The 15,536-nt window shown below is 44.6% G+C and overlaps 1 protein-coding gene across 3 annotated transcripts in view; it reads right to left on the bottom strand.

Annotated features, from left to right (window-relative positions):
* TNRC6B (trinucleotide repeat containing adaptor 6B) overlaps window positions 1-15,536 on the bottom strand; it is a 212,332-nt gene that overhangs the window by 177,862 nt on the left and 18,934 nt on the right. For 2 of the 3 annotated variants that reach the window (XM_073326935.2, XM_073326995.2), the window contains exon 2: window positions 5,016-5,088. The exons of the other annotated variant lie outside the window; for it this stretch is intronic. The gene's annotated coding sequence lies outside the window, so the exon portion shown is untranslated. The remainder of the gene's footprint in view (window positions 1-5,015; window positions 5,089-15,536) is intronic. 3 annotated transcript variants of the gene reach the window in all.

The raw sequence follows: 15,536 nt of genomic DNA, 5'->3' as shown, positions 1-15,536 counted from the left end.
TGTGCTGTTTCTGGGTCGGGTGCAGCCTCACTGCTAAAGTCCATGTCCTGGAGATGGGGAGCGGCACTGTAGGGTGATCCCTCACCTCGCTGCAGCCAGTGGCCTGTGCTCCCCACTGCTATGCTGGAGCTCCACTTTATTTATTGACAAATAAAATTCGCAGAATTTTTTATTTTTTGGTGCAGAATTCCCTCAGAATTCCTGGAGTACACCTGCATTATCAGATGGGACTAAGCTCTGGTCTACACTACGAATTTCAGTCGAATTTAGCAACATTAGGTCGATTTAAGCCTGCACCCAACCACATGACCAAGCCTCTTATCGACTTAAAGGGCTCTTAAAATCAATTTCTGTACTCCTCCCCGGTGAGGGGAGTAGCGCTAAAATCAACCTTGCTGGGTTGAATTTGGGGTAGTGTGGATGCAATTCGACAGTATTGGCCTCCGGGAGCTATCCCACAGTGCTCCATTATGACCGCTCTGGACAGCGCTCTCAACTCAGATGCACTGGCCAGGTAGACAGGAAAAGCCCCGGGAACTTTTTAATTTAATTTCCTGTTTGACCGGCATGGCGAGCTGATCAGCACAGGTGACCATGCAGAGCTCATTAGCAGAGGTGACCATGCAGTCCCAGAATCGCAAAAGAGCTCCAGCATGGACCGAAAGGGAGGTACTGGATCTGATCACTGTATGGGGAGACGAATCCGTGCTATCAGAACTCCATTCCAAAAGACGAAATGCCAACATATTTGCCAAAATCTCCAAGGGCATGATGGACAGAGGCTACAACAGGGACACACAGCAGTGTCGTGTGAAAGTTAAGGAGCTAAGGCAAGCCTACCAAAAAACAAAGGATGCAAACGGTTGCTCCGGGTCAGAGCCCCAGAGCCGCTTCTTTGATGAGCTGCATGCAATTCTAGGGAGTGCCCCTACCACTACCCCACCACTGTCCGTGGACACCTGCAAGAGGGGAAAAAGTCTCACGCAACAGGGATGAGGATTTTTTCGAGGAGAAGTTTGAGGATAGTACACAGCAGGCAAGCGGAGAATCCCTTCTCCCCGGCAGCCAGAAACTGTTCATCACCCTGGAGTGAATACCCTCCCAAGGCAGGCTCCCAGATCATGAAGCCGGATGAGGCACCTCTGGTGAGTGTACCTTTGTAAATATAATACAAGCAAGCGTGTTTAATGATTAATTTTCCCTGAAGACTTGGGATGCATTCGTGGCCAGTATAGCTACTGGAAAAGTCTGTTAACGTGTCTGGGGATGGAGCGGAAATCCTCCAGAGACATCACCATGAAGCTCTCCTGGAGGTATTCTAAAAACCTTTGCAGAAGGTTTCTGGGGAGGTCAGCCTTATTCCGTCCTTCATGGTAGGACACTTTTACTACACCAAGCCAGTAGCAAGTAGTCTGGAATCATTGTAGAACAAAGCATTGCAGCGAATGGGCCTGGGCTTTGGTGGCATTCAAACAACATCCATTCTTTATCTCTTTGTGTTAGCCTCAGGAGAGTGATATCATTCATTGGTTCAAATGCGGGAAATTTGTTTAAGGGAACATTCAGTGGTGCCCGTTCCTGCTGAGCTGTTTGCCTTTGGCTGAAAAGAAATCATCCCCACTGTTAGCCACATGGGAGGGGAGGCCCATTCATGCTGAGCTGTTCAGAGATCTTCCCTAACACTAGCCATGCAGCGGGGTGAGAGGTGAAGCGATCATCCAAGAGAATTGGGAAGGGGGGGGTGTTGGGTTGTGCTGCACATTCACCCTAAAGCCGCAGCCCCTCCTTTTAAATGGCCAATCCAACGGGCTTTGCTTGGTATGGGAAAGGAGGATGCTGCTGTTTGAAACCGTTCCCACATGTTATGAAGGTTGAAGAAGCCGAAACCCTTTGCCTTACCATGGCTGCCTGCAAGCCGAATTCTGTTGCCCAGCCGAGCACATGTGATGTCTCACACCAAATCAGCAGGCTCTCAATATAAGAGGCAAAATGCAACCTTGTACCAAAAGCACATGTGCTATGTAATGTGAATCGCCTGATTCAGTGTGAAATAGTCTTCCCTTTGTTCTCTAAAATGTATCTTTTTAAATACTACTCTCCCTTTTTCTCCCTCCCGCAGCTGCAAATATTTCAACGCTCCCCCATCATCTCCGTCCCAGAGGCTAGCGCAGATTAGAAGGCGAAAAAAAACACACTCACGATGAAATGTTCTCAGAGCTCATGCAGTCCTCCCGCACTGAAAGCTCAGCAGAATGCGCAGAGGCAAACAATGGCAGAGACCAGGAAAACATTAAATGAACGTGATGAGAAGAGGGAGGAGCGCAATGCTAAGTCTAATGGGGGAGCAAACTGACATGCTCAGGCATCTGGTGGTGGTGCTGCAGGAAAGACAGCAGGAGCACAGACCACCACTGCAGCCCCTGTATAACCGCCTGCCCTCCTCCCCAAGTTCCATATCCTCCTCACTCAACCACTCCACCCCAGAGGATTGCCCAAGCAACAGAAGGCCGGCATTCAATAAGTTTTGAACTGTAGTGTAGCCTTGTCCTTCCCTCCTCCCTTCATCCACGACTCCAACCGGTGCTTCCCTCCTCACCCACCCAACCCGGGCTACCTTGCGAGTTTTCCCCCTATTTGTGTAATGAATTAATAAAGAATGCATGATTTTGAAACAATAATGACTTTATTGCCTCTGAAAGCAGTGATCAAAGCGGGGAGGTCAGTTGGCTTACAGGGAAGTAGAGTCAACCAAGGGGGCAGGTTTTCATCAAGAAGAAACAAAAAGAACTGTCACACTGTAGCCTGGCCAGTCATGAAACTGGTTTTCAAAGCTTCTCTTATGCGCAGGGCGCCCAGCTGTGCTCTAATTAACCTGGTGTCTGGTTGCGCATAATCCGCCGCCAGGCGATTTGTCTCAACCTCCCACCCCGCCATAAACATCTCCCCCTTACACTCTCAGATATGTGGAGCACATAGCAAGCAGCTATAACAATGGGAATACTGGTTTTGCTGAGGTCTCACCTAGTCAGTAAACTGCGCCAGCAAGCTTTTAAACGTCCAAATGCACATTCTATCATCATTTTGCACTTGCTCAGCCTATAGCTGTACTGCTCCTTACTACTGTCCAGGGTGCCTGTGTATGGCTTCATGAGCCATGGCATTAAGGGGTAGGCTGGGTCACCAAGGATAACTGTAGGCATTTCAACATCCCCAACGGTAATTTTCTGGTCTGGGTAGTAAGTTCCTTCCTGCAGCTGTTCAAACAGACCAGAGTTCCTGAAGATGCGAGCATCATGCACCTTTCCCGGCCATCCCATATTGATGGTGGCGAAATATCCCTTGTGATCCACCAGTGCTTGCAGCACTATTGAAAAGTATCCGTTGCGGTTTATGTACTGGCTGCCAAGTGGTCCAGTCCCAAGAAAGGGATATGCGTTCCGTCTATCGCCCCACCACAATTAGCGAATCCCATTGCAGCAAAGCCATCCACTTATCACCTGCACATTTCCCAGAGTCACCACCCTTGATAGCAGCAGCTCAGTGATTCCACTGGCTACTTGGATCACAGCAGCCCCCACAGCAGATTTGCCCAATCCAAATTGATTCCCGACTGACCGGTAGCTGTCTGGTGTTGCAAGCTTCCAGAGAGCTATCACCACTCACTTCTCAACTGGGAAGGCTGCTCTCATCTTGGTATTCTTGCGCCTCAGGGCAGGGGAAAGAAGTCACAAAGTTTCATGAAAGTGCTCTTACGCATGCGAAAGTTTCACAGCCACTGGGAATCATCCCAGACCTGCAACACTATGCGGTCCCACCAGTCTGTGCTTGTTTCCTGGGCTCAGAATTGGCGTTCCACGGCATGAACCTGCCCCATTACCACCATGGTGTCCAAATTGCCAGGGCACGTGTTTTGAGAGAAGTCTGTGTCCATGTCCTCATCACTATCGTGATCACGCTGTCATTGCCTCCTTGCCTGATTTTGCAGGTTCTGCACATACTGCAGGATAATGCGTGAGGTGTTTGCAATGCTCACAACAGCAGCGGTGAGCTGAGAGGGCTCCATGCTTGCCGTGGTATGGCATCTGCAGGAGAGCAGAGTTGCAGCAGAAGCGGTGGATGACGATGGATGCCATGAGAATAGATATTATACAGAACGACGAGAGGACCTGCAAGATGGATTCATGGCACCAGGAGAGAAGAGTTGCAGCAGAAGCGGTGGAGGACGACGGTTAGCACTGCGCACATTTCCCGAGGAAGAACACAAGTACCCAGGAGCACATGACAGACAACATGGGGAAATTCGCTATTAAGACAAGAGCAGGAGAACAGAGTTGCAGTGGAAGTGGTGGATGACGACGACGGTTAGCACTCCTAATGCACCGTCTGCTGACAGCAGTATGGCATCTGCACGGAAAAAAGGCACGAAACGATTGTCTGCCGTTGCTTTCATGGAGGGAGGGGTAACTGACGACATGTACCCAAAACCACCCGCGACAATGTTTTTGCCCCATCCGGAATTGGGAGCTCAACCCAAAATTCCAATGGGTAGCGGAGACTGCGGGAACTGTGGGATAGTAACCCACAGTGCAATGCTCTGAAAGTCGACGCTAGCCACGGTACTGTGGATGCACTCTGCCGACGTAATGCGCTTAGTGTGTACATATGCAATCGACTGTATAAAATAGATTTCTAAAAATGGACTTCTATAAGATAGACCTTATTTCGTAGTGTAGACATACCCTAAGTTTTCACTGTTTCTAAAAGGTTGATACTCTTATCGCCCCTGAACTCTGCCAAAAAACACCACAGTACACATATCTTTATCCAACAAGCATGAAAATCATCAGGCATTTACCAAAATCTTACACCCAAACCCACAAGAAATAAGAGAAAGGGAAGTATGCTAAGACAGCAACAAGCATTGCTATGCCAGTTAGTTAATGGTTAGCATAGTTTAATTCTGCTCTATTCCCCCTTAAAATTCCAAGTGTATATTGGTGTTTAGATGATTTTACCTTTGACAGTTTCCTCGGGCTGCTAAAGCCCACAAGGATCCGTCCTGGCTACATTCAGTGCAAAAACAAAACCCTGAAAAGAGAAAAGAAAAATCATATATAATCAGCTGTGATTAATCACGAGATCAAAATATGTACAAGAGAAAGGCAAACTTCCTTCTGAAGATAAGCAACCCCTCGCTTCCAAAATGATTTTTTAAAGTTTATCCACTTTCTAAATAGGCCCCAACCAAATTTACAGCCAAGAAAAACACGTCATGAACTGTGAAATCTGGTCTCCCCCTTGGTCTTTTGTGTGCTTTTACCCTAGACTATACAGATTTCACAGGGGAGACCAGCGTTTCTCAAATTGGTGGTCCTGACCCAAGAGGGAGTTGCAAGGAGGTTACAAGGTTATTTTAGGGGGAGTTGTGGTATTGCCACCCTTACTTCTGCACTGCCTTCAGAGCTGGGCACCTGGAGAGTGGCAGCTGTTGGCCAGGTGCCCAGATCTGAAGGCAGCGCCCCACCAGCAGAGCAGAAGTAAGGGTGACAAAACCATACCATTCCACCGTTACTTCTGTGCTGCTTGCGTCAGAGCTGGGTGGCCAAAGAGTGGCAGCTGCTGACTTAGGGCCCAGCTTTGCAGGCAGCAGCACAGAAGTACAGGTGGGAATACCATACCATGCCATCTTTACTGCTGCGCTGCTGCTGCTGGCGGCAGCTCTGCCCTCAGAGCTGGGCTCCTGGCCAGCAGTCACCGCTCTCCAGATGCCCAGCTCTGAAGGCAGCATCACTGCCAGCAGCAGCGCAGAAGTAAGGGTAGCAGTACTGCAACCCCCCCCCAATAACCTTGTGACACCCCCACAACTTCCTTTTGGGTCAGGATCCCTACAATTACAACACCGTGAAATTTCAGAATTCAATCGCTGAAAATCATGAAATTTACAATTTTTAAAATCCTAGGACCATGAAATAGACTAAAATGGACCGTAAATTTGATAGGGCCCTACTTATAACGAAAAACAATTGCACAGGTAAAAACTCATGACTGTAAACGAGGTTGTAAGAGCTACCTTTTTGCCTTATTCTCAGTTTTGTTTGCTTAATAATGGAATAAACATCTCGTACCCACTGCGCTCCCGTGTCAATATGCTCCCCTGCCCCAAGCAAGTTGCTCTTCTGAACCAATAACTGCATGCTACAAAAAAGTACGACTTTCACAGAATAGGAGTTGAAGTATAGAAGTATGAATGGAAATGCACGTTACAAGCAGACAGCCTTAAAAATATATTGATGCTATAATACTAGATTATTTATTGTTACACACATTTATAACATCCATCACCAGAGCATCTCGGTGCCCTTTACATATTTTAGGTCAAGAACCATCAACATTTTTCCAAAACTGGAGAACTCATACTTTGTAAAACCTCTTCCCTTCTCCCCCCACAGCATTTAATCTTTTATCTCTCTCTCACACACACACACACACTGACTGGGAGCACCAGCCAGTAGACTTTAATGGAAAACCTGAACAAAAGATGCATCTTACACTGTCCTGCATCAGAGGGCAAGCTCAGACCCACTTCAAGCAACACATTCCAGCAGTGTGGATCTGTCACAGAAGTCAACCAGTTCCTGCAAACTCCACCCTTGGGAGACATAACTAATTGTGTTGTGTGAAGAACTGATGTAATAACAGGACATAAGGAAGACGTGATCTCTGAAATTGCTGGGACCATTTAGGGCAGGCCTCACACATTTGTACTTGTCCATTTGCCTAGGGTAATGGTTCTCAAATTGTGGGTCAGGACCCCAAAGTGGGTCGCAACCCCATTTTAATGGGGTCACCAGGGCTGGGTTAGACTTGCTGGGGTTCGGGGCCCAAGCCAAAGCCTAAGGGATTCAGCCCTGGGCGGCGGGGCTCAGGTTACAAGCCTCCTGGCTTGGGCTGAAGCCACTGGGCTTTGGTTTTGACCCCTTCCCCACCCGAGGCAGTGGGGCTCAGGCTTTGGCCCCCACACCTGAGGCAGTGGGATTTGGGTGGGCTCAGGCTTCAGTCCCCTTTTCTGGGGTCACGTAGTAATGTTTGTTGTCAGAAGGGGGTCGCAATGCAATGAAGTTTGAGAACCGCTGGCCTAGGGTGAATAATTTTTTTTAAAAGTGAGTAAAATATCCTTTTTTCATTATTATCCATCACTGAGGCAAATGGCAAGTGCAAGTGGATTCTGTGCCTGTGAAACTACACTTTCATGACAGTTTTGCAAGACTGATAAAGTGCTGTATGGACGGCACCCCAGTTTTCACCCAGACATGAACTAGCAGCCAGGGCAAACACCAAAGCATAAGTGTAACATGCTCACACCAGTCTTCCCTGCAGCTTCTGAGGAGTCTTCAGGGGTAAACCCACATAGAATACATTCCAGTTCTATAACACTGAGGTGACAGAGGCATCAATAACTAACAAAGTCCATGCTGAGATACTATAATACTTTTGCTAGCCAAGTATAAAAGGAGTTTCGAACTACTGCTCCGCTCTGGGAACCCAGGACCAAAGCAGAGTCTAGTATAACACTGTGAAACACTTCTGCAATAGGTGAGTAAATACCCTCAACTGAGAAAGAGGTTACAGTATTTCCTACTTTTTAACAATGCTTCTCCTTGCCAATAAACATTACGATCATAGTATCTGAACTAAATCTAAGCCAACTGACTTTCATCCAGTGTCTTGTTTCTACCAAACATTAACAGAACAGGGAAATGGTTCCATCTGGACATAATGAAAAGGATCCATAGAAATGAGAGAGTCATCCACGGTGTAGCCCATCATGTCTCACAATCTACCCCAGGGACTTCACGTACACTTTGAACAAGTGAAAACGGAATCTTCTGGAGTGACTGTACTGAAAGTGCTCAAAAAACAAAGCCATCACTCTGCACAACTCCCTGGGATTTCTCAGAAATTAACTTGTGGCGACCCTTCAAAGCAACATCATCAAGACAGCAGCACACAGTGATAAACATTAAAGGCTACTAATAAACCTAAAAGCATCAGGATGCATGTCTGACTGCCATCCACTGTCCAATGGTATTATCAACCTACCAGCAAGAATAATGCAATTTCAGGGTCAGACCTAGGTTTAAAAACCTGATTGACTGGGATCCAAAGTTGGAGGATATCAGATGCTACAGGAATGGCATAAGACCGCCTTTTCAGTGGCCCTTCCCTGAAAGGTATTGGTTAGAGGCTGGATATCAAGGGCTTATCTACAAGAACAAATTAGTTTGTGGCAAGCTGGGGCATGAATCTACCATGCAAGAGCCTGCTGCAAAACAATCATCCATGTGGACCCTGCAGCAGGATCCACATGGACAGTTAGTCTGCAGCAGGCTAGTGCATGGCAGATTCACTCCCCAGCTTGCCACAAACTAATTGTTCTTGTAGATAAGCCCTAAATTGCTATGTCATCAATATCAAGTGATTGTGTTTTGCGCTAGGGCCAGACTACAGCATGCTTATGGGTTGCTAGCAGCGCTCTCCTCAGGGATGCATGAATTAATCACCATCATAATCTGCCCAACATGCCCCACTGGCTTTTTACCAGTCACGGCACGAGAGGACCTGTACAGTGAATCTACTCTCTCTCACTGAATGAAAATCAGGGAAGACTGGACATTCATTTGCTCCCTCCTGTTTTAATAGTGCTACCACAGGTCTCTAAAGACAGCCCTGAATGTGACCAATAGTGTTGTCCAAGTAGTTTAAAAGACTAAAACCTAATGAAGGCAGACTGGATTAATCAGACAGACCACCACCTAGAGCAATTCTGCTGAGAAGGACTTCACAGAAATCATGGTACAGAAGAAAAGTCCAAGTGTGGTGTCTACAGTGGCAATTTGTCGATTAAACTTTTGCGTAAAAAGCCCTCTGAGTCTCGTTGAGGTGGCTTTATTTTGCCAATGAAACTGAGGAGTTTCAATGCCAAAAGTGGCACTGCAGTGCGTACACCTCCACTGTTCTGTCAAGAGAAGTTGTCTTTCACAGAAAAAACTTGGCAGTGTAGACAATGCCTTAGTTTCGACCACAGCCATGACCTAGGAATAAAAAACAAAACACACACCCCCTTATGATGCATTCCTTCAGATTAAGTATCCATTTCTGCCAACAATGTTCTAGCTGGTGCTGTAAAGATCCACCTGCATAAGCAGGAATTTTACCCAGGTAAGCAGTAGTATCCATTCCACTAGAATCTCTGAAGGATGTTAAACAGAAGCTACTAAAGTGAGACATTTTTGAATTAGCAAACCCAGATACTTGCATCAAAGAGTTTTAAAAGAGCTGACTGAAAAGCTCACTAGACTGTTAATGTTGACTTTCAATAAGTCCTGGAGCACTGGGAAAGTTCCAGAGGACTGGAAGAAAGCTTCAGTTGTGCCAAGTTTTAAAAAGGGTAGACAGAATGATCCAAGTAATTATAGGCCTGTCAGCCTGACATCAATCCCAGGCAAGATAATGCAACAGCTAATACAGGACTTGATTAATCAAGAATCAAAAGAGTATTGTAATAAATGCAAACTGACATTGGTTTATGGAAAATAGATCCTATCAAGCTAACTTGATATCTTTTTTTATAATGAGATTGCAAGTTTGATTGATAAAGGAAATAGTGTTGATGCAATGTACTTTGACTTGTTACCATATAACATTTTCAATAAAATATCAGAACGATATAAAATTAACATGGCACACATTAAAAGGATTAAAAACTGGCCAGCTGATAGGTCTTAAAATGTAATTCTAAATGGGGAATCAATCAAGTAGGTGTGTTTCCAGTGGGATCCTATAAGGGATTGGTTCTTGGCCCTATGCTATTTAACATTTTTATGAATGACTTGGAAAAAAAAACCAAAAAATCATCACTGATAAAGTTGCAGATGACACAAAAATTGGGGGAGTGGTCAAGAAACGGACAGGTCACTGAGACAGTGATCTAGAGATCACTTGGTAAACTGGGCATAAGCAAATAATCTGTGGTTTAATATGGCTGTCAATTATACATCTAGGAACAAAGAATGTAGGCCATAATTACTGAACAAAATAAAATTAGGTCTTGTACCAACTGACTAATATTATGTGTCACCTATAATGTAATCTGAAAACAATCTCTCTTGGGGATTCTAGTATACAAAGTGACAGCAGTTCAGCTGGCTTGATTAGGAAATCTATGAAGCAGCAGAGTGACTTGTACAACAGCACGACCCCTTGGCTAAGTTTTTCCCTAGACTTTATTCATATAGGGCCTTGCACTCTACATTCACATGTGGAAAGATTAATACACTTCCAGCAAGTGCCTCCCTTTTAGTGACCTCACATAAATCTCACTACAGGGACCTGGTGAGGTTCCAGCTTGCAGAACTGGAAGGAGCAGAATATGATTACAGGGAAAGCTGGGTTCCTCTAAGATCCTCCTTCATCCCCTTCACTCCGAAACAACAAGCCATCAAAGAAAACAGCACAGATTAATTCAACATGTGGCTGTATTTCTCTCTGGACTATAGAATATCTTTCACAGAGGATTTCAGGGCAACAGCAACAGGAACTCCTGAAAGCATAGCTTCTCTGTGCAGGAAGAAATGGTTTCTTCTGCAGGGTCTGGGGTAGTAAATCACATGTGCACACACACAAAAAAAGAGTAGGAAACTCTACAGGCTAAAATCCTCTTAATGTGAGATATTCCTTTCTGGGGAGAATGGACTCTTGGATTGTATGATGGATATTTATCCTAAAGTGAAGGAGAAACGGTATTACGTCATCACCAAAAAGATGGACAGTGTCAAAATCTGTTTCAAATAATACAGAGTTCAGGGTAACCAGTTCTCTTTACTCACTCCCCAACTGGTATGAAAATATGCAACCATCTCTTTCTAATTAAAAGTGTTCTAAAACAAGCAGCTAATAGCCACACAGGCAACCTGAACAGCTCTGTGCAATTCATTGAAATTGTTCCAATTGCAGTAGTTCAAGCACTATACAAAAGACAAAGTTTATTGTAGAGGTATGATTGAACAGGTTGCAGGTTTTTTAAATTCAGTTTTGTTGGCTGGCTAGAGCTTATAGTTAATGAGCAACATGGTGAAGCAATAAACCATTCTTGTCATGGAACTAGCTGTCAAACTGAAATGTTTTCTTCTCAGCTTCTGGCATTAACTAAAAGCATTCTGGGATGTGGTTTTCATACAAACAATCTCTGGCTAGGAGCAGTCCATTGGGAGACAAAAAAGGGGTCTTTGCGGCCATCATGGCTCAAATATCTTACTGCTAAGCGCGTAAATGCTTGACAGCAGGGACTTTAGTTTGAATCTTAGTCCTGACTCATGTGCCGGAATGGTTCCAACAAAGCAACTGTGAGCTTGCTCTATATTCAATAAGCTTCAGGCTGCCTAAAGATATGTCACAGAAAAATCTCATTTTCCTAATTAGGATATTCCAAAGGTCACAAACTCATTTAGGATTTTAAAATGAGAACATAAGAAACCGGATGTTTTGTCAGCTATAGTCCAGGACCTGTTGCCATGATTCCAAATATACAGAATTTACTGTAGAATCAATCCCCTGGTCACGCAAGTGTTTCTTTGCTTTGCCTGGCTTTCACAAGGCAGAACAGAGAAATGGAACTTCTGATGAACAGGAAGAGCTAAGGAAGAAGTGGGAAAGGTACTCCTGCTGGTTGCCAGAAGAAGAGTTAGAATCCCTCATCTCCTCCCAGTATGGTGAACTCCCTCTCTGCTCGTTAGCTAGTAGCAGAGGAGTAGGATTTCCAGAGTCCACCATACCTTCTGCCAGGAGGAAAGGAAGAACCACCCTTCAAATCAAAAGAGGAAGGAATGGTAAAATCTACCACCCTTCCCAGCACCCAGGAGAGAAGAACAATATTCTACTGATTTCTATAGATCACCACTACTACACTCTGCAGGCAAGTTTAAATTTGACATAGTATAAAATGCCTAGAAAAATATTTGGTTTGGTTTTTAAACTGAATTACAGTGTATTTTGTTCAATATGAACTTCCACCAAGCCTCAATCATGCTTTCTGAACTGGTACTGAAAATGATCTAACTGCTAATGTAGATGGGACAAAGCTATTTTCAACAGCGATATAGAAACTAATTTTCTAGGATAGATAGGGCTTCAGACATATATTGTTAATAATACTGAAAGATCTCTCAGGGCACCAAGCAGGAATAAAAAGACAACATAAAAACTATGTCATTATTCCACACACAAGACACTGACCCTCAGATCATGTGTCTCAGAGCTATTTACATCAGCGACTGCCAAAATGAAAATGGTACTGCCAATTCATATTATGCAGAAAAACACTGCGAGGACTTTAACCTCTCTTCGCTAAACAGAAAGTACAAACAGATTGATAGAGCCAGAAGAGTTCCCAGAAGTCACCTACTACAGGACAGGCCTAACAAAGAAAATAACAGAACACCACTAGCCATCACCTTCAGCCCCCAACTAAAACCCCTCCAACGCATTATTAAGGATCTACAACCTACCCTGAAGGATGACCCAACACTCTCACAAATCTTGGGAGACAGGCCAGTCCTTGCCTACAGACAAGCCCCCCAACCTGAAGCAAATACTCACCAAAAACCACATACCACACAACAGAACCACTAACCCAGGAACCTATCCTTGCAACAAAGCCGGTTGCCAACTGTGCCCACATATCTATTCAGGGGACACCATCACAGGGCCTAATAACATCAGCCACACTATCAGAGGCTCGTTCACCTGCACATCCACCAATGTGATATATGCCATCATGTGCCAGCAATGCCCCTCTGCCATTTACATTGGTCAAACTGGACAGTCTCTACGTAAAAGAATAAATGGACACAAATCGGATGTCAAGAATTATAACATTCATAAACCAGTCAGAGAACACTTCAATCTCTCTGGTCACGCAATTACAGACATGAAGATCGCTATCTTAAAACAAAAAAACTTCAAATCCAGACTCCAGCAAGAAACTGCTGAATTGGAATTCATTTGCAAATTGGATACTATTAATTTAGGCTTGAATAGAGACTGGGAGTGGCTAAGTCATTATGCAAGGTAGCCTATTTCCCCTTGTTTTTTCCTACCCCCTCCACCCCCCGACGTCCTGGTTAAACTTGGATTTATGCTGGAAATGGCCCACCTTGATTATCATGCACATTGTAGGGAAAGTGGTCACTTTGGACGAACTATTACCAGCAGGAGAGTGAGTTTGTGTGTGTATGGGGGTGGGGGGTGAGAAAACCTGGATTTGTGCTGGAAATGGCCCACTTTGATTATCATACACATTGTAAGGAGAGTGATCACTTTAGATAAGCTATTACCAGCAGGAGAGTGGAGTGGGAGGAGGTACTGTTTCATCGTCTCTGTGTATATAATGTCTTCTGCAGTTTCCACAGTATGCATCCGATGAAGCGAGCTGTAGCTCACGAAAGCTTATGCTCAAATAAATTGGTTAGTCTCTAAGGTGCCACAAGTACTCCTTTTCTTTTTGCGAATACAGACTAACACGGCTGTTACTCTGAAGAAAGTACAATGCTAGCAGCTCAGTAGATTAGATATTACACTTATTTCATGAGCATAATTCCCTTTTTTTTTGACTCCACATTAAGAAGTAGGCAATGTGCTTTTTAAATTCCATTTCTGTAGCTATTTTCTGGGAACCAAGGATTACTTCTTGACCTATAACAATTTAAGGTGGAAAAATTTGTAATTTGATCTGTAGACAGGTCTGTGTGTATTCAACAGCAATTTGCCAAGGAATATACCCCTTGGCTGCCGAGATTTGCTCCATGATTAGCTTTCCTTTTATTAAAAATAAAATACTGTTCCTAACCCTCATGATTGTGAAGACTGAATTATGAACTGAGGGTAAACCAATGCATTGTCATCTTCCTGAGTTTTTAGATAGCCTAGAATAATAACTAAGAAGTGTGAACTGCCCTTATTCTTCTCAATGGGTTAAAGGTGACCTGCAAAGCTTGCTTTTTTGTTTGCTTTTTTAAATCTGGGTTTGTGCCCTTTTCCTACTTTCTGATGCACAAAGACGACCCAAAAAGGATTTTTCCTGCTTGTTGTTTAACCTTAAAAATATCAAGAATTTCAGCTCATCTTCCTTGGATTAGCTAAAGGATGTGGTGAGAGTGTCAGTGGATATATAGCATTAGCTCTATTACCTTAATTGAAAGTCCTTAACAGAGACTTCCTTTCGCTATAATATTAGTCCCTGAAGTGTAAACAAAATCAAAAGTCCTGAAAAGTGCTGACCAGAAGTCCCACTCCCTTTCAACTTTCACTGTCTTGGCTCTTGTAAGGTCATACGGTCACTAGCTCTCCAGTCATACGAAGGCTTTTTCACACTGCTGATAATACCGGCTCAGCTCTCCTAGTGTTAGTGACATTGGGAGTCCCACTGCAGATGGGCAGTGAGCTTCTCCATCTTCACTTTATCTTGTCAATCAGGGTGGACTGCTCTTATTCTTCATCTTCAGACATTCTTGTCAAGTGTATCTGCCAAGCTGACACCAATCTTCATGTCCTCCTTCAGCATCTCGAACCACCTTTCTCTAGGTCTTCCTCATGGTCTTTGTCCCATGACTATTAGCTCTTGTACTCTGTGGCCAACACATCTTATGTCTCACCATCTCACATGACATAGCCATCTCAGTCAATAGCCAGTCAGCCTTTCTATGGCAGGGACTACAGTAACTCTTCACTTAACATTGTAGTTATGTTCCTGAAAAATGTGACTTTAAGCAAAACGATGTTAAGTGAATCCAATTTCCCCATAAGAATTAATGTAAATGGGGGGGTTAGGTTCCAAGGAAATTTTTTTCCACCAGACAAAAGATTATATATATACATATACATATATACACACACACACACAAGTTTTAAACAAATAATTTAATACTGGTACACTGTGATGATGATTGTGAAGCTTGGTTGAGGTGGTGAAGTCAGAGGGTGGGATATTTCCCAGGGAATTCCTTACTGCTTTAAATGATGAACTAGCAATTGGCTGAGCCCTCAAGTGTAGCCTCACACTCTAAAAGGCAGCACGAATGGAGGGAGGGAAGACAGCATGGCATACAGAGAGGCACACTATGTGTATGAGAGAGAGAGCACGCGATGCGCACTGCCCCTTTAAGTATGCTGACTCCACTCTAAGTACACTGCCTTTTTAAGTAAATCAGGAAGCTGAGACAACAGCTACTGCCCATCCTGAGCCCTGTCATGTGTCCCCCGCTCTATGGCGATGGGGTAAGCGAGGTGCAGGAGCAGGGGGGAGGGGGACACACTGATATTAGACCCTCCCTTCTCTCCCTCCCCAGCAAGCAAGAGGCTCCGGGGAGCAGCTCCAAGGCAGAGGGCAGAAGCAGCTCACAGCAGCAGGGGGAGGAACAGCTGAACTGCCTGGCAACTGACAGCCTGCTGGGCCGCTGCCACACAGGGAACTTAGGGGAACG

This window comes from Lepidochelys kempii, chromosome 1, assembly GCF_965140285.1.
Source record: "Lepidochelys kempii isolate rLepKem1 chromosome 1, rLepKem1.hap1, whole genome shotgun sequence".
Classification (NCBI taxonomy): Eukaryota; Metazoa; Chordata; order Testudines; family Cheloniidae; genus Lepidochelys; species Lepidochelys kempii.
Note: the sequence above shows the minus strand (reverse complement) of the source record. Positions and strands in the feature narration are given on the sequence as shown.